The sequence below is a fragment of the Nerophis ophidion genome, linkage group LG09 (genome assembly GCF_033978795.1).
Source record: "Nerophis ophidion isolate RoL-2023_Sa linkage group LG09, RoL_Noph_v1.0, whole genome shotgun sequence".
NCBI classification, from domain to species: domain Eukaryota; kingdom Metazoa; phylum Chordata; class Actinopteri; order Syngnathiformes; family Syngnathidae; genus Nerophis; species Nerophis ophidion.
Genome location: NC_084619.1, coordinates 37,184,607 through 37,203,409, shown reverse-complemented (window position 1 = coordinate 37,203,409; position 18,803 = coordinate 37,184,607). Strand labels below are relative to the sequence as shown.

Here is an 18,803-nt window from a genome sequence, read left to right as displayed (position 1 = left end):
CCGTTAAAGCAGACGACTTTTAGCTGTGTGTGTGCATCGCTCATACTTCCTAAACACCCGTGACGTCTTGCGTACACGTCATCACACGACGTTTCCAGGACGAAACTCCCGGGAAATTTAAAATTGTAATTTAGTAAACAAAAAAGGCCATATTGGCTTGTGTTGCAATGTTATATTTCATCATTGATGTATAAACTATCAGACTGCGTGGTGGGTAATAGTGGGTTTCAGTAGGCCTTTAAGTTACATCAGGGTTTGGTACATCAGGGTTTGGTGTTGAGCTTGTTTTTGTTTTCTCTGTTGATGTACAGATTAACTGATGATGTGTGAGATATAACATGCAATGAGAATCAGGGTAATTTGGAGAAGTGAAGAAGGGTCTTGGAAAGTAATAGGAAAAAAGTCAACAAAAACAAGCTGGAAATATCTGAGCATAAATGAAGGATAGGCAGGTTGTAAGGTAGAACTGCACTGTGCAGTAACTATAACTGAACATACAAGGTGGAGGAGTTTAAATATTTGCATTATGCCATTCAAAACAATGGTCGACGTGTAAAGGAGGTATAGAAAATAGTAAAAGCAGAATGAACTGGTTGGGAGACGCATGATGGGAGTAGTCTGTGATGAAAGCCCCGACAACAAAAACAGTGGTGAAACTGTAAGGCTTGGAAACTGGAGCTACACTATATTGCCAAAAGTATTTGGCCACCCATCCAAATGATCAGAATCAGGTGTCCTAATCACTTGGCCAGGCTTAGTCATGGAGACTGTTTCTACAAACATTTGTCAAAGAATGGGCGGCTCTCAGGAGCTCAGTGATTTTCAGTGTGGAACTGTCATAAGATGCCACTTGTGCAAGAAATCCAGTCGTGAAATTTTCTCAATTCTAAATATTCCAAAGTCAACTGTCGGCTTTATTATAAGAAAATGGAAGAATTTGAGAACAACAGTAACTCAGCCACCAAGTGGTAGGCCACGTAAACTGACAGAAAGGGGTCAGCCGATGCTGAAGCGCATAGCGCAAAGACTTTCTGCACAGTCAGTTGCTACAGAGCTCCAAAGTTCATTTGACCTTCCAATTAGCCCACGTACAGTACGCAGAGACCTTAATGGAATGGGTTTCCATGGCCGTACAGCTGCATCTAAGCCATGAATCACATAGTCCAATGAAAAGCGTCGGATGCGTGATGAATCACGCTTTGCCATCTGGCATCTTCTGATGGACCAGTCTGGGTTTGGAGGTTGCCAGGATAACGGTACATTTTGGACTGAATTGTGCCGAGTGGAAAACTGGGCGGCGGATGGGCGGCGGAGGAGTTATGGTGTGGGGTTGTTTTTCAGGAGTGGGGCTTGGCCCCTTAGTTCCAGTGAAAGAAACGTTGAATGCTCCAGGATAGCAAAACATTTTGGACAATTCCATGCTCCCAACCTTGTGGGAACAGTTTGGAGCGGGCCCCTTCCTCTTCCAACATGACTGTGCCCCAGTGCACAAAGCAAGGTCCATAAAGACATGGTGTGGATGAACTTGACTGGCCTGTACAATGTCCTGACCTGAATCCGATAGAACACTTTTAGGATGAATTACAACGGAGACTGAGAGCCAGGCCTTCTCGACCAACATCAGTGTTTGACCTCACCAATGCGCTTATGGAAGAATGGTCGAAAATTCCTATAAACACACTTCGCAAGCTTGTGGACAGAGTTGAAGCTGTAATAGCTGCAACAAGTGGGCCAACATCATATTGAACCCTATGGGTTAGGAATGGGATGGCACTTCAAGTTCATATGTGAGTCAAGACAAGTGGCCAAATACTTTTGGCAATACAGTGTTTGTCCAAAAAGGCGGAAGAAATACTGGAAGTGACACAGATGAAAAAATTGTGACTCTCATTGGAGTGACGGGGTACACAAAAGTGGGGAAACTGAGAAACAGTTTAAGTGCCATGGGCACGCATCTAGAAGGGAAGAAAAATTGGTAAGAAGATGTTTCAATTGGAAATACCAAATATAAAGACAAAGTAAGGCTGACCACCAAGAACATTTATAAAGTTATTGAAAGGAAAATATGGCTTCTGTGGGGATAACAGCAAAAGAAGCAATAATTAAATATAGATAACTCAGCCTTCATAGTGTTGTGCTCTCACACTTACAGGGTTATAATTCCCAAGTGTTTTGTAGTTGGTAAGGCTTACAAACTTGATTCAGACTAGTTTTGCCCATATGAGCGTGTTCCAGAGATATAAATATATGCATAATAAGGGACAACTGTGTTCCCCCCATTTGCTTTGAAAGAAAACAGATGACTTTGCAACGTCGGCAAGACTATGCACCGTTCTCTCCTTCTAGACTGTTGCCAAAGGTCATGCCTATACTGTTTAGAGAAGTTCCCTGCTATATGTCTGTGGATCCGTAGTGTTTGCTCATATGTGCGGACTCTTCTCAGTGGGGGTCTCCTCAGGAGGAATGTGAAACCAAAGGCGAGCAATCTTTGACAGATGGCGGGTTTGTGCCTTTGACCCAGTTTATTGAGTGCTGTGAAAAGAAAGGAGGATGAGGAACTTGTGTTTTTGGTTGACCATGTGCTCAACACATGTTTGCATTTGACAGTGGAAATACCACAGATTTTTTTAAACAAACCTCCAGATTCAGGACCCAGCTTAGCCCCATACATAACAAAATAAGCACCTTCCCACCTACTTACACACATTTAATGCCTCTCTAATAATAGTCCATTTTGCTTCATCCCTTCTTGTGTTTTCTCTCTCTGCAGGTGTCATGAGTCATGCTGTCTTTTTGTCTCTCATCGATAAACTCTCACCGTGTTATGGTTATATCTTTATTGTATGCAAATGTACAGTGAGGAAAAATAAGTATTTGATATTCTGCTCACTTTACAAGGTAACCTCTTTAAAATGGTATGAACTGTCCGGAATGTTTATGCTTGGTTCATTTTAATAGAGAAAAAGTAAAAAAAAATTACATTAGATTAAATGTTACAACATATTGTGCTAGCTTGAGAAAAATGAATATTAAATCCACAAAACCCAATATCAATTCAGTCCCGTAGGAGCATTGTTTGCATATAAAATAGGCCTATTGATGTGGACACCAATTTTAAAAAATCCGTATTGTTCTTTGCGTTTTTGTCACTTATTCACACGCAAATGTAGGTTATTGTTTGGGATGTCGGATTTGGCTTTTTTACTGATATGCGGATATTGCCCAACACTTTATTTTCGATACCATTATCAACCAATACCGTATATGCTTTAGTTCTTACTCAAACTAATTTCAGGTGACATGTTGTGTAAAATGAACACATTATTCCTCAAAGTAGCACATTTTACATTGTTGCCTTTGGATACCTTTCACAACTAAATACTGTTTGTGCAAAATAAAACAAATATTACATTGTAAGTTTTTAACATGTCTTAACAAGATAGTCAAGTAAAATTACATGTCCACTGTCAACAAATAAGACGGATTAGTTTCTGAATACATTTACAAATAGGAATGTACGGTGGTCCATCAATTTACGAGAAATCTGAAATACGAGCTGTGCCTTGGCTTTTTATTTTTGTTTAAGTTGCAAGCATGATTTGAGTTAAGAGCCCAACCCGCTGCCATTTAAAGTAACAGTGTAATTTCTGATCCCTGCCCACCTCAATTTTGGACACATTTTATTTTGTGCATATATTGGCCGCACATGCCTTATTAGCCGCAAGAAAATACAGTGCTTGTAACATGGCAAACAGTAGCCATCATTCTTCTCCTATTGCCTGTTGAAAGTAGAGATGGGAATTGACGAGAGTTTTTCAAATCTGAATCCACTTTCAATTCTGCTTAACAATTCGGTTCTGTTTTGATTCTCTTGAATAAAAGGGATAGCAATCAACTTTGTTTAGAAAAAAAAACATGAGTATATAAAACACAACAGTGAGATTTTAAGAGCAAAAATATTTTGTCTTTAAAATAATTTTAATGTGATAGCAGGAAAGGTTGTCTGTTTTACTGTATTGGACTTGTCCAGGGTGTACGCTGCCTTCCGCCTGAGTGCATCTGGGATAGGGTCCGGCATCATTGGTACCCCGATAGGGACAAGGGGTAAAGAATGAATGGGTGGATGTAAGTAATATAGTATTAAAACACATAGTCTATTGCAGGTATAAATAAACTAGAACATAAACTAATGTGTAACAAATGAAACATAAAAATGTTCAGTAAAATGTTTAAAATGTTTCAAATAGAAATGTTTTTTTTTTTAAATAGACTGTCTATGCTAAGTAAAACTATGTCAGTCAAAGATAAATATAAGCAAGTTAAGTTGAACTGAACACTGAAATTTTTCAAGCATTAACTATGAAAATTAATCATTATTTTGCAGAAAATTAGGCACAATTGACTAATCACGAGTTATCTTAGACAGGAAAGTGGTATGAAAACTGCCGGTCAGACGTTCTCTCATCATGTAATGCATGACAAATATTAATTTCATGTTTACAGTTGATAGTAGCATGTTTTAACATGATAAGCAGTGTTAGTTTGTTAGTGTTGAGGCTGCTGGTGGTGATTCACTTTCGTCTCGAAAGGGAATCGAAAACATGCCATTCATTCAACGTTAACAAATCCTGTCTCTGCTAATGTTTCTGCTAGTATTTTCTCAATTTGATGCAATATTCACTGTGTAAGTTTTGCAAGTTGCCTTGTTGTCTTCCTTTTTTGTGAAATGTCTGTCCTGCTGATCGGCCCTATGCATAGTGACGTCATCCGTGCCTACAGGCACCATTAAGGGAATCGTTGACAAAACTCTGAAGTCAATGTAAAAAAACCCGTATTTAACAAACCTGGAAGTGATGATGCAGTTTGGCCTGAAGGGAGGAAAGAGGGAAAATGGCATAACAGATGTTCCTAATATAATGGCCCGGACAACAGAGAAGACATGTGAAGACGTGTTTGTGTGAATATGCTGCCGTTCTGCAAGGGCGGATATGCTTCATCACACCGAGAAAAACAACTTTGTACGAGCCACAGCATTATCTAAAGCACAAGGTTCAAAACGTGGGAAAAAGGTAGCGCTTATAGACTGAAAATTACTGTACTTGTAACCAAATCAGAAAAATTAACTATTAACTTAGTAGTTAGGAGCCCGAGTCAGCCCCGTCGTAGTGTCAGTCCGCATTATACACGTCCAAACGACAAACATTTGTTGAGGAGCTGCAGATGCTGTGTTTGATGTGTTTCAGTATTTTCTGTCTACTCCTGACTCAGCCAATGGACAATCCAATGTTGTTGCCAACTCTGATTTCTCCGGTCCGTCACTCCAATAAGTCCATGTGCAACACAAACAATGATGTCCTAGTTTCTATTCTTACACAACGGAGAAGCCGTCTTTAGAACACGCCTATAAAAGTCAGGTCCACCAGGTAAATGCTTAGCAATATTATTACATTATTCCACAAAACTACTGTAGTCATTTGCAATAGATGCTATTTTAATGTTTCTCAAATAATATTTCATATCTGAAAGTTATGTTTTCTTTTTAAAAGGCATGTTGAATGTTAAAATTGGTGGTGTTTTGGGAGGGCCAAGCACGGCTTAAATTGAGTTGAATACATTTCGACAGGCGAGCTTATTTGATAAAACAAGTGTTTTGAGTTGCAAGCTCTGTCATGGAACGCAATGTACTCAGAAGTTGAGGTACCACTAAATAATGTTAACTATACAATTTGTACATTTCGATGTGGTGCAAACATATGTGTAAGAACCAAGTAAAATACAAAGTAGAAAAACTACATACAGTAATAATACAGTCATTGAAATTATTAATTACATGAGATGTATATTGTTTTCAACACATTCCTACTAAATTCAAATTGTAAATGTTTATAAAAGTTATGGCGTGAATAAATCATCAGTATTAGACTTAAAAAAGGGTAGGATTGAATACAAGTTTTGCTTTTTCCTACACCTTTTTGAACATATTAAATTGTACAAATGTGAAACATGTTTGAGACATATCACATAGCATTAAAAACTAGTGTTAGCACACACAGTAGATGTGAGTTAATGCAGGAAAAACGCTTTGTCCGACACGGTCACAGATAAAAAGAAAATAATGACAAATTTCTAAGGACACTCTCAAAGTTCCGTTTGGCGCTCTGTTATTGCTGGGCTTGCAGTGCATCTACAAAGTATTCACGGCGCTTCACTTTGCTCATGTTTTGTTATGTTACAACATTATTCCAAAATTGAATGCATTTTTGTCCTCGACACACAATACACCATAACAATTCGAGAAGTTTTTTTATTTTAGTTTAGCAAATCTATTAAACATAAAAAACGAGAAAAAAAACACATGTAGATGAGTATTCACAGCATTTGCTCAATACGTTGTTGATGCCCTTTTGGCAGCAATTACAGCCTCAAGTGTTTCAGACTACTCTGCCACAAGCTTGGCACACCTATATTTGGGCTTTTTTGCCCATTTATGTTTCCCCGTTTCTTTTTGCAGCATTTCTGAAACTCCATCAAGTTAGATGAGAAGTGATGGTTTTCATCTAGGACAGGGGTCACCAACCTTTTTGAAACCAAGAGCTACTTCTTGGGTGCTGTTTGATTCAAAGGGCTACCAGTTATCCACTTTACATTTTAAGTGTTTATTTATATATATATATATATATATATATATATATATATATATATATATATATATATATATAGTCATTTGTAAGTTACATGTAAGTGTGATTTAAACAAGAATAGCTAAATAAATACATCTATATATATATAAAAAAGTGGCTATTTCTGTCTGTCATTCCGTTGTAAATTTTTTTTCTTTTCACGGAAGGTTTTTTGTAGAGAATAAATAATGAAAAAAACACTTAATTGAACGGTTTAAAAGAGAAGAAAACACCAAAAAAAATTTAAATTGAATGAACCAAAATATGACTTATTATAACTTTGTGTAAAATATTGGACACAGTGTGTTGTCAAGCTTATGAGATGCGATGCAAGTGTAAGCCACTGTGACAATATTGTTATTTTTTTGTGTAAACGTTTTTAATGATAATATCAATGAGGGATTTTTAATCACTGCTATTTCAAAATTGTTACTAATATGGATGATAATCATTTTTGTTTCACTACTTTTAGATTGTACCGTGTCATGTTTGTGTGTCCTCAATTGCTCTGTTTATTGCTATTCTGAATGTTGCTGGGTTGGGTTTGGTTTTGGAATTGTATTGCATTGATATGGTATTGTTGTGTATTGTTTTGTTGAAAAATTAATACCTTCATTAAAAAAAGAAAAAAAAAACGGCCAGCGGGCGACCCATCTGGTCCTTGCGGGCGCCGCGTTGGTGTTCCCTGATCTAGGATAATTCTGTACATTTTAGCATTCTGCCTTCATTTCTGTGTTTAAACTGTATCCTGCTTAATCATTTAATGATTTTTGTAATATTTAAAACACTTCCTTGTGGTGTACATTACATGTAATGGTGGTTCTTTGGTCAGAATTTTGCATGCTTTGGATTTTTTTACAGACCATCTTCAAGCCGCTTTCTGACTGTCTCTTCAGGATGCGCCGCTTTGTAGGCAATGTTATTTACGTGCCTCCACTTTGACTGTATGTTATCCTCGTCAGCCATGTTGTAGATTTTAGTGCTTCCGTATTGTCTACTGACAGATGTAAGTTAGAACCATACCTTACTTTTTATTAGAAATGGCAACAGCAACGCAGTCTGCTCCACAATAAGAGGATAGAGAAAAAGAAAGAGCTTATTGACTACATTGTCAGACTACAATGGCGGATTCGAGGAAATGTCTTTATGTAAAACTTTACTATATATGGAGGTATCCTCTAAAGTCGCCAACAACGTCAAAATTTGGCCAAATTCAAATTGGCTTGTTTGGAGGAAGTATGTAAAAGGCAAGATTGTTTTATGAATATCCCTGCTGGGGTAGTAAATGGATGAATGGGTAGATTGGCTGATATTCGAGAAGTCAATTAACTGACAATAAATGAAAATTGAGTCTGTAAGTTTTCCAGCGTTGATAAATCCCCTGTGTATGCTTCAAGCGCATTCACGCTTTTCATTGGTTTCAGTAGCTGTGTGCGTTTGTGCTATAGTGGAATGAAAAGAAGGGGGTGAATCATCTTGTTCTTCATTAGGTGTCTTTGACTGTTTGTGCCCGTCAGCATCACATAGTGCAGGTCTGGCCAACCCGTGGCTCTTTGCCCAGTTTTATGCGTTCATAATATAGTTTTTTTAATGTGCATGTTCGGCGAGCGAAATTGTTTGCAAGAGCGATCACTTATTGGCATCGGTTTCTGCGGCTGCGTGCGTTTAAATTACAAATAAAAGGTAGTAATTATAACCTTTGGTAAAGTACCGACGGTTAGTATTACCGTCCGTCTATCCATCCATCCATCCATTTTCTATCGCTTGTCCCTTTAGTATTAAAATTAAATTGTAAAAAAAATGTCATTCATAACCGCACTTTGATACGGACAAATGGACTGACGCTAGCTTGCCAGCTATCTTAAATGTTAACATGTAAACAGACATTGATGACTTTCCCCATTACAAAATATAATTCCCACATCTAAACTTGTAGATGCACATTGTTGTCCAAACAACTAAGTTACATTCTTCACATTGAACATGTGATGTGCTTTTTTTGCACAAAGCTATCGATAAACTCGACAGTTTGGAGTTGAAACAGGCCCTTCGACAGGAGGTGAACTCTCAAGACATTACACGAACCGGAAGTTAAACAACTGGTCACTTTTTACAGTTTAAAATGGAAGAAGATAAACATATTTAAACAGACAAATAAAAATAATATGGCTCTTATCAAGCTAGAACAATATTTGATAATTCATCTACCAAGAAAGTATATTGTTTCTCTATTTGACTGTGATCATTTTGGTCACAATAACTTTATTTAGTCATTTTGTTTATTTTTTTGGTTGGGTTTATTTGACAGTCACAAAGACTTAACCTATTTTGTTGCTTTTGGTTATCATTTTTTTTTCAAGTGCAAAATTTCTCTTACAGACAGAGCATACTTTTATTTTGTATTACCGTATTTGTTTATATATATTTATTTATATATATATATATATTAGGGGTGTGGGAAAACATTTATTTGAATACGTTGTGTGATTCAGAATCGATTCTCATTTTTAAAAAATATATTTTTTATTTTATTTTATTTAATTTTTTTTTTTTTTTATCAATCCAACAAACAACTACACAGCAATACCATAACAATGCAATCCAATTCCAAAACCAAACCTGACCCAGCAACATTCAGAACTGCAATAAACAGAGCAATTGAGAGGAGACACAAACACAACACAGAACAAACCAAAAGTAGTGAAACAAAAATGAATATTATCAACAACTGTATCAATATTAGTTTTAATTTCAGCATAGCAGTGATTAAAAATCCCTCATTTACATTATCATTCGACATTTATAAAATAAAAATAAGAATAATAGTTTCACAGTGGCTTACACTTGCATCGCATCTCATAAGTTTGACAATACACTGTGTCCAATATTTTCACAAAGATAAAAAAAAGTCATATTTTTGGTTCGTTTAATAGTTAAACATTTTTTACATTATTTCAATCAGTTGATAAAACATTGTCCTTTACAATTATAAAAGCTTTTTTTTTTTTTTAAATCTACTACTCTGCTTGCATGTCAGCAGACTGGGGTAGATCCTGCTGAAATCCTATGTATTGAATGAATACAGAATCGTTTTGAATCAGAAAAATATAGTTTTTGAATCAAGAATCGAATCGAATCGAAAAAAATCGATATATTATCGAATCGCGACCCCAAGAAATCGATATTAAATCGAATCGTGGGACACCCAATGATTCACGGCCCTAATATATATATATATATATATATATATATATATATATATATATATATATATATATATATATAGTTAACTACATTTGAAAGGGGATATACTTCCATTATTATTTTGTATTGTCAAAACATCAGTGTTTAATTTGGTCTCAAAAAATTACTGGCAATAATAGAGTTTATCAGCAATAATTTTTAGGTCAATATATCGTCGACGTGGAGCAAAATGTGTTTTCAGTCCAGGCCTAGATGGGTGCCTCCATGTAAATCCCAAGAAAAAAGATACCGATAGGTAAGAAAAGTTTGATTTGCATAATCAGTCGCTTTTAAAGGCCGCAATGGCGAGCTGGAGTAAATACAGGCTGCATCTAACTTTTAATGTGTGTATGGAATTGGTCATCTTGATTTGCAGTAATCTAAAAATATCCTTATGTTCATCATTTTGGTTTGACAGTAGCAAAACACCCATAAATTATGTACGTTCCCGTAATTAGACCTCTACCAATCTTAGCACATGTGATTGATATTTACTGCTGGCAGCTTGCTAAACCTCGTTTTTCCCACACTTGGCTACTTTCTCTTGCTGAATTTGAATATACTTTCATTGCCATAAATCTGCACCAGCCACTCAAATGTTAACAGCGCCATCTGTGTAACACAAGCCTCTACTCAAGAATAATTACACAGTGCATATTTCATAATCTTAATGTATGTTCTGTGTTTGACGAAAACATCACTCTCCGGTTAAAAAAACGTATCCAACCTGTGAAACTGGTTATGACTAAGGGGTGCATGATAAATATTGGACAGAGAACTATCAGGTTATTATAAAGTTTTACGAAGGCGCCTTCATTGCAAAAGAAGATGCTCAAAGACGGCTATTAAGAAAGGTGTGCACAAACTACAGCTAAATAGAAATTGTAGAAATAATAGTTATAATCAGTTACCAGTATTGGTCTTGAGACCCTGGAATCTACTGTATCTATCGGTATCGGCTTGGGAAAATTGTACCGTTCATCCTTAGTTATGATTGGAAATTTTTTGGTGTCATTTTTATTTTTCTAATTTGACCAAATAAACGTTGATTAACTATTTGTTGATAATTGTGTCAACGAATACAGTTCAATATATAAAATAGCTCATACTAGTGGCGTTAATCCAAAGATTAGTACAGAGCTCAAGCTTCGCACATATGCTCAGTAATCATATGATGTCCGACATGACAATGTTTTCTCCACTGGTATTTTGTGTAGGTTGTGCTTTTTTCCCCAAAAATGTTGGTAAATTCAAATTTTAAGGACTTCATGGGGGATTTATTGGTTCCACTATGATTTGTATATATGTATTTGTAATAGTGTTTTTCTGTTTTTTTTGTTTTTGGGACCCCGGACTGTTGAACGACCGAAGCTCTACATCAGGGGTGGGCATTACGTCGATCGCGATCGACTGGTCGATCTCGGAGGGTGTGTCAGTCGATCTCAAGCCAGGCATTAAAAAATATACATAAAAATGAGCAATCATCAATCATACCAAGACTTCACTTTCGTCAGTTGTTTGACATTCTCGGCACCCGAGGATCTTGTGAGATGAGGCTGGCTGCTGCAAGCTCATATTTAAGAAAAAAATCACTAACAGGGCGGACGCAGAGAAACACATTTTATTTCTAGAGACTCCATACCTACTGTCAAAACTCTAAAGACCGACTGCACAGTCCCTTTCTTCATCATAAAAGACCTGTTTCATCCTGCCTGTGCTAACAAAATAAGAGTCTCAGAAAGCTAGCGTGCACAAGCTAGCAAGCTACGGAGTTTGATGCCAATGTATTTCTCCCCCGCCCTCAGCGACCGCTTTCTCACTTGCTTGCCCACCCGCACACTCACTGACGTCACTCACCTGCTGCCAGACATTAGAGGGCCACACACATATGCTACTCTCATAACAAAGTGTTTAAAAACGAGTATGCAAGTTGGAAAAATGAGACGCCAAATCCAACCACTTTCATGTGGTATTGGACAGAAAGGAGGACTTTTTTTTTCCTCCATTTGAAAATGCGGACGTTATCAGCACCACTGTCTAATTCCAATCAATGCAAGTCATCAGAATCAAATACACCAACTTATATTCTTGTCTTCATGAAAGAAAGGAATCTATGTGTGTTAAACATGCTTGTATTATCATTAAACACCATTAACTTGTTAACAAAAATGTCTCTTTCATCAATAAATAAATATAAATTATAAATAGGAATGAGGTAGATCTCCTCGACTTGGTCAATTGAAAAGTAGCTCACCTGCAGAAAAAGTGTGAGCGCCCCTGCTCTACATAAAACAAGAATGTAAAAGAATTCCACTTTCAAAGCTTCAACAATTAGTTTCCTCAGTTCCCAAACGCTTGTTGAGTTTTATTAAAAGAAAAGGTGATGGAACACAGTGGTGAACATGCCCTTACCCAACTACTTTGGCACGTGTTGCAGCCATGAAATTCTAAGTTAATTATTATTTGCAAAAAAAAAGTTTATGAGTTTGAACATCAAATATCCTGTTTTTATAGTGCATTCAATTGATTATGGGTTGAAAAGGATTTGCAAATCATTGTATTCCGTTTATATTTACATCGAACACAATTTCCCAACTCATATGGAAACGGGGTTTGTATTTAGCTTGCTGTTTATTTCCCTTGAAAGCCACTACATGCACACATACACACACACACACACACACACACACACACACACACACACACGTAATGTCTGGAGTTTGTTTTTCACAGTTTGGCTAATGATAGTGGAAGTTGATGTGAACTCCAGCTGTGTGTTGGCGTGCAAGCGCACGTGCGCAAGTCTAGCCAAGGTTGTAGCTTGACACTGCAGAGCCTTTACTGCCAAATTTTACAGGGCTGCAGACTAAACTGCAGAGACCCACAAAGTTTACTGATCCACACTTCCACACATGGAAAGGTTCATACACTCTTACACCTTTCCTTTATGCGTTTAACGACTTTTCGTCAATCCATAATGTTTGTATGCATCACATACATCCACACCAATGATAATACTCATGCTAATGCACGGTATAACACACAGCATTCAAAGTAGTTCTGTCAACAATTAGCTATAGTGAAATTCTATACAGTAAAACTTTACGATTTACAAATATCATTGTGAGGAGAAGGAACATTTGTTTGGTAAATGTGTCCGGTAGCGCTCATTTATGCTGAACTAAAACAATGACGACACAGCTACTTGAAACAGTGACTAAACGAACAAAGTAAATCTTGAACAATCCATACATCCTCAACACCAGTGTTGGGCCGTCTGGGCCAGCAAGGTCTTCTCTGCTGGCCTAACATAACCAGAAATCATGACCATAATTAAAGTTAAAAGTAATTATTTATTTAATTTCCCTAAATATCTAAAATATTCATATTTTCTTCATGTCATACTATGTGGTCCTTCCAGTGCTGTTGTTTTTAGGTTAGAGTTTTCATACAATCAAAATTCAGCTAATTTATGTTGCCATGCTGTACCAAATCTGCCCGGGGCATTAAAAATAAACAATGCGGGCGTCTGTGCACTGTAAGTGAACAGGCCCATACGGTTGATAGATAATTGCGATAGCCAATCAGATCACAAGTTGTTTGTCAGTAAGGCCTTCTAGCCGGCCTCCTGTTGAAAGTGACAATTACGCATCCTGCGATTGGATAATCACAAGTTGCAATTTACTAAAGCCAGAAGTGTTGCGCCAAACTCATACCGGCAGAGAAATAACTAATGCTAATTTTTTTAATCCACAAAAAAAGAGAACAAAATGTTGATTAGGTAGCAGATATATAATTGCAAGGACATTTTCAAGAAGGATATTTAAAGAGAAACTACATCTTGTGAGACAATGTCAGCCAACGCCGGAAGCTGGCTTAGCTGTCGCGGCGATGAAATGGGGAAATGCCTGCCACTTCCACTCGAATTAACCGACTACAGGCAGTACCACTGGCATATACAGCACTGAATGGGTTCTACAAATTGTGAGTTCAAATATTTTTATTTCTTTATTTTTCACGTTTAATATGTTTTTTGCTATTTTAATTTTGACAGTGCCACATAAGTGTTTTAATTTCTGTTGCAAGTTTATTGATTTTTAAATGCGCCAGAAAATAGCCCGTTTTGTACAATAACCAGTAGTGCGTAAATGTGTTTCTGTATAGTATTTCTGCAGCAATTGCCATGTGGTGGCATAATTAATTGTATTTTGAGAGGTAATCATTGAAGTCGGACATCACTGAACGCCTCGGTGGGAAACGCACGGCCCGGCACTGCCCAACACATCTCATTTGCTTGTGTTGTTGCAAACAACATCATCGATGTAACATCAATGTGCAAACAGAAGACACAACCTGAGAGGTGCTCTGTTTTTTTTTTGTTTTTTTTAACAGCATTTAGTCACTCACCTCTTTACTCATCAAGCTGAAAACAACAGCACACTTTCCCCATTCAGAATAATAGCCCGACACATTCGGTCTAACTGCGCTTACAAAAAAAAGGTTGCAAAAAAAATACCTTGTACAAGCATAATGTACTTAAAGCACTTATTGATACAATAACACAATTACTATGATTTGACTTAAAATACTGGCATTTTATTCAATTGTATTTTACACAAAAAGCACACTTTCTATGGCGGTAAAATAGGATAAAAACGTAATGTTATTGTTTTTTCAATTGCTATTGTTATTTAAATGTATTGTTATTCCTATTATTTTACTTGTTATATACTTATGTATGGATATATATATATATATGTGTGTGTGTATATATACATATATGTATATATATATATATATATATTTGCATATAATTGTATATATTTATGTAAATATATGTATTTATAGATGTGTGTACTTACGTGTGTTTATATTTGTGTATCTATATATTATGTTTGTATATGTATAAATGTGTATATATATATATATATATATATATATATATATATATATATATATACTGTATATATATATATGTATATACCTGTATGTAAATACTGTATGTACTGTATGTATGTACTGTAATATGTATGTATATATGTTTAGATGTGTGTGAGTACATGCGTGCGTATGCGCGGGTGTGTATTGCAGTGTTATTTGTTTTTTTTAAAACAGGGACTTTAGTTGAAGCCAGAACCAACCATGTTTACATTGTTTTTTATCGGGAACTCTGTTTCACTATACGAACTTTTTCGATTTACGAACCATCTTCAGGAACCAATCAAGTTTGTAAATCAAAGTTTCCTTGTGCTTGCTATGTTGTATTCACCTGATGTCACATCCGAATCATAAAATATGCTAGACTCGAAGTGGTGGTCAAGTGACCGGCTGTTGTCAATGTGTACTTGGCGGCATTTTGCCTTTTTCTTAGAAAAATGACCTTTGATGGTGTTGCTTTATGCCATTGGAACTATTCAAATCGCAAAAAGTATAAAAGTTTTCTCAGAGTTCCTTGAAAAGTAATCAAGAAGGGCGAAAGAGTGCAAAATGTTCTCAAACGACGACGAGAAACGCACAAATTTGCAGTAATCAATTCGTTAAAGGTTTCTTTGATATTCTGTACTTTTAACATTTAGTATTTACCATTTAAGTATTATTTTGATATTGTTTGTGTTGAATTCCATGAAATGCATACTCATGACAATTGCAATAAAAACAACAATGCAACATGGCCAAAACTTACAGTGAAATGGGATCACTTCTTTCACTACCAGCTAGGTTTTCAGTGGTGTTTCCGAGTATCTTTTATGAGTGGTTGACATAATGGGAAAATGAAAAACATCAAGGCTATCAAGTGATACTTGGAGTTTGTTTACAAGAACTCGTCCTTGTAAGACACAAACTTAAATCGTAAAATGCAACCTTACCCAAGCAAAAACAATGCACTATTTATCCGGGAGAGCATTGATACTAATTTCCTTGACCCAGCTACCCACAAAGAAATTGTAGGCCTCTGTGCTTTTCTAAGCTTTCATATGTTTTGCCAGATAGTTTCACATGTTTGGGAAAGCGGCCACAGAATAATAATAATCACTCAACAAATCTTTACTTGATGACGTATAAGTGATCAATTATTTTGCATAATTTTGATATTTTTGCTTGAATCTGCATTTAGCGGTAAGCTCTAGGCCCATTGCTACTCAGATAGTTTGCACACTGTTTGCTGCATGTTTACTGCACGGTAGCCAAATTGGTTTAAGTGACCACCACTTTGTTCACCAGTCAGGAAACAGATCAGAAAAAGTCACATGACGAAATACAACCTATAGGAACACTACTTAAACATTTCAGGGATTTTAAGTCATTCTGCAGTGCAGATGGTTTCATCATTCACATCAATGTGTTAATTTAGTATAAACACCATGCATTTGCGCCGGCTGCAATAAGGGTCTCATGTTCTTATGTTGTCCGTCTGTCCCGCCCATTCCTGTGAACATGATATCTCAGGAATCCCATGAAGGAATGTCATTACATCTGGCACACGTATCAACTTGCTTGCAAAGATGACGTGATTAGATCAATGACCTCTTTTTCTCCATTACCCTATAATGTACACACTGTGTCAGTATTATTAGTAATTTCACACGTTAGGAAGTTGTGACTTATCTGTTCCTTTACTGTGAGTCAACCAAGATTCAGCAAAAAATAAATGCATCACCATAATAGATGATGAATTAAGAATTAATAAATATTTAAACATACACATTCTCATTGGAAAGCAGCTGTCTCAGCTCAGGACAGTGGAAGGAGACTGGCTGACAACAGAAACTACAATGTCCAAATGAGTATGTCGTCCAATTTGTTACAACACACAGTATCCCATGTTTAAAAAAAGACTGCAAAACACAGCGTTCAGAGGCATCCAAAACTGCATGGAAACTCACCCCTAAATGTATGATTTCACGCTTTGACAATATTTTACAGGAGTATGCTATAATATAATAAAATGTATAAGTTCGAAAAGAGGATATCATCATAGATCCCCTTTTGATTACTTATTTGAACCATTTGTTTTCAATTGTGGAATGATCACACAATATACATCTTCAGTGATTTTATAACCAGAATTGAATGAACAAATTTGAATTATTTTAAAATAATACACCACTCTAAACTGGTGGAATTTCTCCTTGCTTCTTGAACTGCATTTTTAAAAACCAGCATCCAGAATAAGTACTACTGTTTTTTGGTATGGACTTCATTGTAATATACTGCAATTACAAACCCCGTTTCCATATGAGTTGGGAAATTGTGTTAGATGTAAATATAAACGGAATACAATGATTTGTAAATCATTTTCAACCAATATTCAGTTTAATGCACTACAAAGACAACATATTTGATGTTCAAACTCATTAACCTTATTTTATTTTTTGCAAATAATAATTAATTTACAATTTCATGGCTGCAACACGTGCCAAAGTAGTTGGGAAAGGGCATGTTCACCACTGTGTTACATTACCTTTTCTTTTAACAACACTCAATAAACGTTTGGGAACTGAATTAATTTAGAATTTCATGGCTGCAACACGTGCCAAAGTAGTTGGGAAAGGGCATGTTCACCACTGTGTTACATCACCTTTTCTTTTAACAACACTCAATAAACGTTTGGGAACTGAGGAAACAAATTCTTGAAGCTTTGAAAGTGGAATTTTTTCCCATTCTTGTTTTATGTAGAGCTTCAGTCGTTCAACAGTACGGGGTCTCCGCTGTCGTATTTTACGCTTCATAATGCGCAACACATTTTCGATGGGAGACAGGTCTGGACTGCAGGCGGGCCAGGAAAGTACCCGCACTCTTTTTTTACGAATTCACGCTGTTTTAACACGTGCTGAATGTGGCTTGGCATTGTCTTGCAGAAATAAGCAGGGGCGTCCATGAAAAAGACGGCGCTTAGATGGCAGCATATGTTGTTCCAAAACCTGTATGTACCTTTTAGCATTAATGGTGCCTTCACAGATGTGTAAGTTACCCATGCCTTGGGCACTAATGCACCCCCATACCATCACAGATGCTGGCTTTTGAACTTTGCGTCGATAACAGTCTGGATGGTTCGCTTCCCCTTTGGTGTGGATGACAGGATGTCGAATATTTCCAAAAACAATTTCAAATGTGAACTTGTCAGACCACAGAACACTTTTCCACTTTATATCAGTCCATCTTAGATGATCTTGGGCCCAGAGAAGCCAGCGGCGTTTCTGGATATTGTTGATAAATGGCTTTTGCTTTGCATAGTAGAGCTTTAACTTGCACTTACAGATATAGTGACGAACTGTATTTAGTGACAGTGGTTTTCTGAAGTGTTCCTGAGCCCATGCGGTGATATCGTTTAGAGCAGGGGTCTCAAACATGCGGCCCGCAGGCCAATTGCGGCCCACGAGACGTTATTTTGCGCCCCGCACTTTGATACGACAATTTAATGTATGTGCGGCCCGCGTGTTTAATATGAACGGAACTTGACAGCGCCATACTTCCCAACGTTCCCAATTTTCACAGGAGTCCCCCTTAATATAAGGGTATCCATTCTCTGGTACTCCCTGCCGATTTTTACCCAATAAACAATACTCAGGGGGTGCCGCAATAACACTGTTCCTAACGCCCTCTGAATCCTGTACAGACAGCGTGCAAGCCTATTTGATTATTACATTTGGCTGAGTAGTACACATGTGTGATGTTGCAAGACATATTTGATCATCAGCTACACAAGTCACTCTGGGGTGGCCGTAAAAAAAACTTTAACACTGTTACAAATATGTGCTAGACTGTGAACCCACACCAAACAAGAATGACAAACACATTTCAGGAGAACATCCGCACTGTAATACAACATAAACTCAACAGAACAAATACCCACAATCCCATGCAGCTCTGATTCTTCCG

General features: G+C 36.8%; 1 protein-coding gene across 4 annotated transcripts in view; it reads left to right on the top strand.

Moving 5' to 3' along the window:
- Positions 1-18,803, top strand: part of thada (THADA armadillo repeat containing) — a 251,417-nt gene that overhangs the window by 163,212 nt on the left and 69,402 nt on the right. The gene's annotated exons all lie outside the window — the stretch shown is intronic.